Raw genomic sequence first — 298 nt, 5'->3', positions numbered from 1 at the left:
TCCGTTTCACTCTTTAACCCACTCCTCTGTAACCATTCCAAAAATCTATTCCCCGTAATTCCCTCTGTAGGTGTGACAAACCTGCCTTGTTAACGTTGCGGTACGTTTGTTCTCTTTATTTCTCGTTGGATATCTTGCTTTTCTTTTCCTTCTCCTAATAATTTCTCTTCCCACAGTGCTTCGTGCCCTCACAGAACGAAATTCAGGCCTAAATACCATAGAGTATCTCAGGAACGTAATGCGTTTGTGTCATTTTGCCATCCGTTCAATTGCCACATACAACGACAGGAGTTTATTG

Source organism: Montipora capricornis, chromosome 2 (assembly GCF_036669925.1).
Source record: "Montipora capricornis isolate CH-2021 chromosome 2, ASM3666992v2, whole genome shotgun sequence".
In the NCBI taxonomy this organism is placed as follows: Eukaryota; Metazoa; Cnidaria; class Anthozoa; order Scleractinia; family Acroporidae; genus Montipora; species Montipora capricornis.
This window is presented reverse-complemented; position numbering follows the sequence as displayed.